The sequence below is a fragment of the Formica exsecta genome, unplaced genomic scaffold (assembly GCF_003651465.1).
Source record: "Formica exsecta isolate Colony F162 unplaced genomic scaffold, ASM365146v1 scaffold579, whole genome shotgun sequence".
Classification (NCBI taxonomy): Eukaryota; Metazoa; Arthropoda; class Insecta; order Hymenoptera; family Formicidae; genus Formica; species Formica exsecta.
Genome location: NW_021853052.1, coordinates 331,431 through 339,225, shown reverse-complemented (window position 1 = coordinate 339,225; position 7,795 = coordinate 331,431). Strand labels below are relative to the sequence as shown.

Here is a 7,795-nt window from a genome sequence, read left to right as displayed (position 1 = left end):
TTTTCTAAAGATGACGATAGTGAAGGCAGAAAGAAAAAAAAATATATATATATATATATATATATATATAGAATCATTAGTATCATTAGTAATATTTTTTGTACAGATCAGATTCGAAACGATGTACTTGAGACGATGAAGATGCAGACTTAGCATTGCTCAAAGACTAAAGAAATATATATATATATATATATATATATATAGAATTGTGCCAATCATTAGTAATATTTTTTGTACAGATCAGATTCGAAACGATGTACTTGAGACGATGAAGATGCAGACTTAGCATTGCTCACTATTATACAAGACTAAAGAAGGAAAAACGGCACGCCTTTTTCGTATCATTTAAAACTAATTGCGAATGACGCACTCGATGAATATGTAAGTAAATTGGCCAAGTTATCTGTGCAAAGATAACGCCGTAAATTTCGACTACTCAAAACTGTGTTAACAGGCACACGATACTGTGAGCTCATTATATCGTGTAATCGCGCACTATAAGAAATTAATCTTTGTGCATTAAATCATTAGATGCTAAATTGCAACTGTACATAAATAGGTTTATATATATCTAAACGATCGTGTAGCACACAGTTTAGACACAATAATCACAGTAAAATGTAACAGTGTCACAAATTCTCTTACAATAATTTTTGATACAGATTATTTTATACAACTTTGGATAATCCTGCTGGGATTATTGTATAAGAAACATTTTTGTACCTCAGACTATGCACAGAATCTATGGTCAAGACTTACTAATCAGAAAATATCTTTAAACAACTCTTTAAGCGATATAATTAGTAGACATTGCAGTTGTATAGTCATTATTAGAATTTCAAATCAAAAGAGCTTATTAGAAGATTTAACTAAGCATTTAATTTCCGTTAATAATAATTTTATTATCGATATCCGCTCTCATGAATTTTGTTCGATATTTTGCAGATACATGTGTTCGTTTGACATATTAACGGGAAACTAGCGTAATGGACTCGTATTTATCTTTTTTACGAAGAATCTGTTCGATATAAAGTTTTAATCACGAGCGGATTTTTATATATGATTGTAATCATATTTTAAATATGCATTTTTACATTTTAATACAATTAGATAATTCTCATCGAATTTTTTAAGTTTACTGCATAGATGTAATTATTCTGGAATAGAGAGAGAGATATTTCTCTTACATGCGTGTTTCCCGATATTATAATAACAAGTCCATAAGCAGCTCGCATGCTTGAATCAACATTTTAAAATTTAAGCATTTTTCTTTCTTTTTTTTTGTGTATCTGCTATTTATTTTATACTTTTAAACGCAATGCAATGGTACTTTTGCATTTTGGTTTCTTGGAAGAGGCTTAAACAATCCACTGTGGTATGAAATGAGAGATCTTTTACGCGCGAATCGCCTTTTTATCACATAACCGTAAGATATTGAACGAGCATAAAAAAAAACTCCGGAAACCTTCCTTTCGCCAATTCCTTAGGCAAATAATTTTTGTAAAACTTATACAATAGCAATAGTCAATTTTCGGCTACGACGAATCATGTTTCGTGTAAAAGTTCTCGCATCGTTCGTAACATATTGCTTATGATATTATTTTAAGAAATGTCTACTTTACGCAAATCATACGTTCTTTACATAGTTGAAGCGATTTTAGGAACGTCTTTTTCGATTCATACCACAGCACACTCTATAGAGTGGTATGTAGGTAATATGAGGACGAAGACAAAAGAAATGGACACTGCCAAACGTCTAAGTTATATTTAATAAATGACGTCGAACAACGTTGCGCGCTATGATATAATAATTAAATGACACATTTTTATTCGCGTTTATATATATTGTCGCCCACATTATTCCATACACGCGAATGCGAGTGAACGGCTCGAGCGCGAGATTTCGCGATGACACGTTGCTCGATCAAGTTTCGACGAATCGTACGTGTATGCGCGTTTGATAATTCTTACGAAAGTGTGAAGTGTAGTATAAACTTGCGTTTTCCGCGTTCGAGATGTAAGAGATGCCGCGGGAGAGACGTAAAACCTCAAACATTTAGTTTGTCGAATTATCGAAGAAGTTGGAAAAATGTATATTTAATGGTTTTTTTTTTTTTTTTTTTTTTTTTTTTTTTTTTACGTGATACTCTTCTAATTCTATGACGATACTGAAGGAGATAAATCTAGAGCATACAAAATACGAGAAAAACAAAACATTATGCGAAGACATAATTTGTATTCAATATTTTATTCAGTGAATTGCAGTGAATCGTAGAAGCCTACGCTATTGCATTTCTTATGACCGTGGCCTGGTATTGGCTAATAGCTTGTTTCTCTTATACATATCAATGAAATTGATTACATCTATCTCCATGTTCTACTGATACGGGTATTCTTGAAGCGATAAAGTAGCAAAATGGTGAGGTACGATGAAAAAATGCTAAACTTCATTGATAGCAGAAGGAAAATAACTTAGTGCTTTTATTGATATTGCTGATTAATATTAGTTGCACTCTAATTAATGTATGTAATTAATGTAATTAGTAATACTTTTTCTCGTTTGGTGCCGTAGATTCGCTTCCTTCAGTATTGTGCGCGATTAAAGTTATCTTACATTCGAGATAAATTCTTTTTGCTTTTAAGGCTGCTGATCTGTCACTATAGCCGTATTGAAGTACGATGTCAAGAGTGACAAATAGTGTAAATTTTTTTCTTGCATTACGAGTTAAGTTAACTTTGTATGCCGTATCTCTCGTGTCACTCTAATTAATGTAAGTAATTAATGTAATTAGTAATACTTTTTCTCGTTTGGTGCCGTAGATTCGCTTCCTTCAGTATTGTGCGCGATTAAAGTTATCTTACATTCGAGATAAATTCTTTTTGCTTTTAAGGCTGCTGATCTGTCACTATAGCCGTATTGAAGTACGATGTCAAGAGTGACACACACAAATAGCGTAAATTTTTTTCTTGCATTACGAGTTAAGTTAACTTTGTATGCCGTATCTCTCGTGTTCGATAATACAGATTGATAAAATATATCGAAGGCTTTCTTCGGAATTTTCAATGGATTAGTAGATAGCTGTAAACTTTGATAAATTGTGTCCATCTCCGGATTTTAGGAAATTAAAATACATACGCGGACATAATTATACGTGCATTTATTAGAATAAAAAAGGAGAGAATATATTTTACCAATCTGTATTACATAGTCGTAAATCAATATACCTGGATTAAGAGATTAAGAGTTCCGAGACACGTAAAAATTACTTAAAATTTTTAAATTCTCCCACGCCATCTCCTCTTATTTATGATTTATAATATCGAAGCGATGTGAGGCACAGTTCCGTCGACGATCCCGTTTATTTTCTCGTATTGTATGCTTAAGTAGAATAAAGGAGCAACATCCGGCGAATGATGCGCGTTGCGCTGAAAGTGATGCGTTAGGTTACAAGGCGATCGATCACACGTTGCAACAACGAGCGTCATCTTCGCGATATCGCAGTATTTTGTGAGAGTTCACATATGATTTCTATGAGTCCGAGGACGACGATTTTTTATGATCGTCGAGACCCAGTCGTCGGATCTCCATCGTCGGAAAGAAACTATTGTAATGCCACCAGGATAAAACGGTGTGCATAAATTTTAATCGCTTGCGAATAGAAGAAAAGAGAGGGAGAGCAAGAGAGATGTTGTCTAGTTAATTATCGCAACAAAGTTCATATTCGACTATCGTCGTATCCAGAAGGAACGCGTGCGCAGCGAGAGAGATCATGAGAGAAAAAGAGAGAGAGAGAGAGAGAGAGAAGACGAAAGTTAATACTGCCAGTATCATGTGTATATATATGCATATACATATTACGACTCCCCCGCATCCTCCTCTCGCCCACCCCCTTTTTTAACATATATAGGTATCCTACCAATACATCTTCAGAGTAACGCGAGTAGAGTTATATACTGTTTGTATGGCGATTACAGAGTGTGCGAGTTCGAATGGAAGCTCGGCATCTTGCTTCCAGAGCGGATCGTCCGCGCTCAGTGTTCTTCTGTATGAGATTTCAATGAAACGTAGAAATTCCGATCTCTTGACATATGTACACACACACACACGCACAGTGTGTTCTCCACCGCAGCGTCGATTGCCAAGAAACCTGTAATCGCGAGCGTTTTAGGAGGATTACTCTTCATTCATTATATTATACACATAATCCGGAGAAAGAGAGATATTTATGTGATAATCAATCCCTCTGATTTGATCGTCTAATATACGGAGGCGGAGGTCCCGCGTTAAAGTGAAAAATTTTCGAGATGCTCCTCTCGCGAGAGAAAACCCTTTAGTCAATACACGAAATTAACAAACTGTTATTTGTAAATTTTTAGAATATTCACTCGTTAATATAAAATGTTTTCTGCGATTAGTCGGGGACTATTTGACAAGACCAGATTTTAAAGCGAGGAAAAAGATGTGTCAATCGCGTTCGGAATTAATTTCGATTGTAAAATGTATTTTAGATAATTTTCACCAAATCGAGAAAATGAGTTGGATTTAAGTTATCAATTGTGCGATGCAAAGATTGTTATTTTATGGTTAACACGAGTGCCGAGTCAGTGTATATGCACGACATGCATCGATCGATTAGTGATCGTTCTTCATTTCCGCCGATATCTTGTATGATTCGAGTGCTGGTTGCCCGAATACGTTGTCATTCGTTACTTATTTAAAAAGACCGCTCATTTATCACGATCAAAAGTATTGTATTTACGAAACCTATTTCCGTTTATTTCGAGAAGATTATGTTTTCGATTGGAAAAAAGAATACTGCTTATGTAAAATGGAAAAAAAATAAGATTATTAGTTTAATGTAAGTAGCGTATAACACATTACCGCAAGTTTTCGTACCAGCAACGTGTTCGTGTAATGAATTTTATTCTTAAGTATATAAATATACTTTCGACAATATTCTATAATGTAAGAGTTATTTTTCACGGGGATGTTCATAATTTTTCGTGTGCGTACGACGCGTTACAATAGAACGATCACATTATTGATAGTCTTCGCAAAATCTCTCCATATATTATTTAATAAAAAAGAAAACACACCGCTCGCAGTTCAAATTTTTCTAGACATTATTCTTAGCAATGATTAAGACTCGACACGCGATTGCAGCTAGGCAGTAAATTTCAGGAAAGAGCCGAGATGGACGAAATTGATCGCCGAGCCGAGATCGATTCTGTAATCCTTGTGCGCGGAGAGGGATGATTGTAACACACGCAAAAATTTAGGCAACAGTGTGCGTGCGTGCATCGTGTGAATGCAAATTTAATGTTTATGCGTGCGTGTGTATGTGTATATTTGTGTATGCGCGATAAATTCTTAAAGTGAAATACGAGAAGTGAAATTAATAATTTGTCATCACAGAAGCGAGAGAGAGAGAGGGAAACAGACAGAATGAGATAAATAACGTCTGTCTCGATCCTCGGAATTTGATTAAGTGAAAAACTCCGCCGGAACATCATACTTGCGCGATTTCGTTTTTTTTCCCCTTCATCGCGTCAGGCGAAGACGCTCGTCTCTCCACGAGTTCGCGCGCGAAAGGATAATATGGCGGGGAAAAAAGATTATTAGTTTAATGTAAGTAGCGTATAACACATTACCGCAAGTTTTCGTACCAGCAACGTGTTCGTGTAATGAATTTTATTCTTAAGTATATAAATATACTTTCGACAATATTCTATAATGTAAGAGTTATTTTTCACGGGGATGTTCATAATTTTTCGTGTGCGTACGACGCGTTACAATAGAACGATCACATTATTGATAGTCTTCGCAAAATCTCTCCATATATTATTTAATAAAAAAGAAAACACACCGCTCGCAGTTCAAATTTTTCTAGACATTATTCTTAGCAATGATTAAGACTCGACACGCGATTGCAGCTAGGCAGTAAATTTCAGGAAAGAGCCGAGATGGACGAAATTGATCGCCGAGCCGAGATCGATTCTGTAATCCTTGTGCGCGGAGAGGGATGATTGTAACACACGCAAAAATTTAGGCAACAGTGTGCGTGCGTGCATCGTGTGAATGCGAATTTAATGTTTATGCGTGCGTGTGTATGTGTATATTTGTGTATGCGCGATAAATTCTTAAAGTGAAATACGAGAAGTGAAATTAATAATTTGTCATCACAGAAGCGAGAGAGAGAGAGAGAGAGAGAGAGGGAAACAGACAGAATGAGATAAATAACGTCTGTCTCGATCCTCGGAATTTGATTAAGTGAAAAACTCCGCCGGAACATCATACTTGCGCGATTTCGTTTTTTTTCCCCTTCATCGCGTCAGGCGAAGACGCTCGTCTCTCCACGAGTTCGCGCGCGAAAGGATAATCGTTTCGCCAAAATTGATGTGTGATAGAAAATTTCACTTATACATATATATATATGTATATATATATACATATATCTCCGAACACAGATCTCCGAATTTTTACGTTTCTCTGCGTACATTTCCATTTTTAACGTTAATTCAATAATAGACTCTGTATATAATACACCGCCTATGATTGTACGAATATTTGCGTTCGTCGCTCTTGCCGATACCCTTTCGGTTCTTCCCTTCCAGTCTTCGAGAAATAGATGCCAATCGACATATCATATCACTACTTCCGACTGCATTGTACATACATACAATCATCTTTGTGAAGAGGAATCTCCTCCAAAATAAACTGCCAGCCTGTTGGAAGAATCATTTTCATATGGGAGTCACTGCGCTACTTGCGTTGAATTTTCAGTGAGTATAAAAGACACTTATGTCACACATATATCAAATTTTAAAGTGATCTTTTTCCTTCCTCCTGATAAAACGTGCGTCGCCGTCTATCTTGCGATGTGTACAGTTAATTATTTCGGTACGCATTTGTCAAGCATTATGACAAGGAGGTTGAAGGAAACGGAAAGGGAACGGCCGGAGCATTTCTATATTTATTTATACATACTTATTTATATCTAGCATAAAAATCCAATTTAGCTACAGAATAGAATTAAATTCAAGTAACAATGTGTCAAATTGGAAGGTGAAATGTCAAACTTTTAACGAAACTTATCTATATGTTGGTTATAGTTAATTCTCAAAATTAGTGAAAAAAATTCATAGGATGACGATGGTCTTGGAGCGTATATGCATATATGTATATATATATATATAATTAATTTTACTTAATATTATTATTTTAAAACGATACAATCTTGTCTTTTCTTTCGAGCTATCATTGATAGCGTGCTGCCAGTCGTTGCTGCGTTTAAAGCCACAGAGCTCGCATGTCATTTCGATAACGTTGTCACGCGACACGACGGCGCTTGTCTGTCGGAGAACCGTTCGTTTATTGTTGTTTTACTTAATGCTTGCGTAAAGAGACTGATTCATGTAAATTCCTTCGCATTTTTCTTTCATACTTTATTTGTTTTCATCAACCCGAGTAATCGCGGAGATTCACGTACAAAAAGAAATATTTAAAAAAAGAGGGACAGAAAAAAGTTAAAGCGAGAAGAAAGAATGGTTGTCGATTTCTCGATGACGGAATCGCTGCTGTAAAGAGAGAATAATAAATGATACGTGTAGACTTAATGAAATGGCCAATATTTCGCCATCCCGACAAAGTGCCGTCTTTTATAAATATTAATATATTAAGACAAATTTTGAAAATATGAAAATTATTAATAGATAGAACGGTAAATTCTGCTTTTTCATGAAACGCGGAAGTTGGACGATCGATTTTCTGTTATTTACGATATGCGATCGGAAG

The 7,795-nt window shown here is 35.4% G+C and overlaps 1 protein-coding gene across 6 annotated transcripts in view; it reads left to right on the top strand.

Moving 5' to 3' along the window:
• The window catches only part of LOC115242194 (metal-response element-binding transcription factor 2), a 9,707-nt gene extending 9,545 nt beyond the window's left edge, over positions 1–162 (top strand). For 5 of the 6 annotated variants that reach the window (XM_029818298.1, XM_029818297.1, XM_029818294.1 and 2 more), the window contains one exon: positions 107–162. The gene's annotated coding sequence lies outside the window, so the exon portion shown is untranslated. The remainder of the gene's footprint in view (positions 1–106) is intronic. The other variant, XM_029818299.1, reaches the window with a different exon arrangement.
• The last annotated feature ends 7,633 nt before the right edge of the window (positions 163–7,795 follow it).